Source organism: Mustela nigripes, unplaced genomic scaffold (assembly GCF_022355385.1).
Source record: "Mustela nigripes isolate SB6536 unplaced genomic scaffold, MUSNIG.SB6536 HiC_scaffold_2494, whole genome shotgun sequence".
Lineage (NCBI taxonomy): Eukaryota > Metazoa > Chordata > Mammalia > Carnivora > Mustelidae > Mustela > Mustela nigripes.
Window position 1 is genome coordinate 3,451 of NW_026741900.1, and position 692 is coordinate 4,142.

Genomic DNA, 692 nt, shown 5'->3' on the forward strand with positions numbered 1-692 from the left:
AAAAAAAAAAAAAAAAAGAAGAAGAAGAAGAAAGAAAGAAAGAAAAAAGAAAAAGGAAAAAAAAAGTATTTTTGTTGAAGGTCATGGCTTATAACACTAGCACAGTCAATTCATTCCAGGAAGTGTTTGCTTGTGTTTGTGTTTCTTTGCTTCCTCTGGAAGAAAATCTCCCACCAGGGGACAGACTTCTACATACAACACGAGCCTGTGTGCACACCTGGTCACTGTCTAGCCCACCTTGCCCCCTCGCTGGCAGCATCCCCTAAAGACTGTGACGGGCCACAGAACAGCAGCCTCCTGCTCCTATCTCCTCTCTGCTCCTGCCCCTCTGACATCACTGCAGTGGGGACATTCCCTCAGGTCAACAATAGTCACCAGGAGAAAAGAAAACAACAAGGCTTCTGCTAGGAGAGTTTCAAAAAACCTGGGAGTTTCAAAAAACTTGTGTTCTTCTTTGTGACTTTGTAATTGGAAGTAAAAGGGCCAGACAGAAACCACAAAGGAAAAGGAAGCAGCTGTGTGAATGGGCAGGAGAGGCTCCTGAGGAGGGAGGCGGGAGGGGAGCTCACAGGAGGTTTCTCCACTGGGGAGAGGGAAACTCTGTGATTGGAGAGTGAAAGGATGGGATCTCGGAGGGCGTGGAGGAAGGGGACATGTGCTGTACCAGAACATATGGAGTATGCGGACATAGG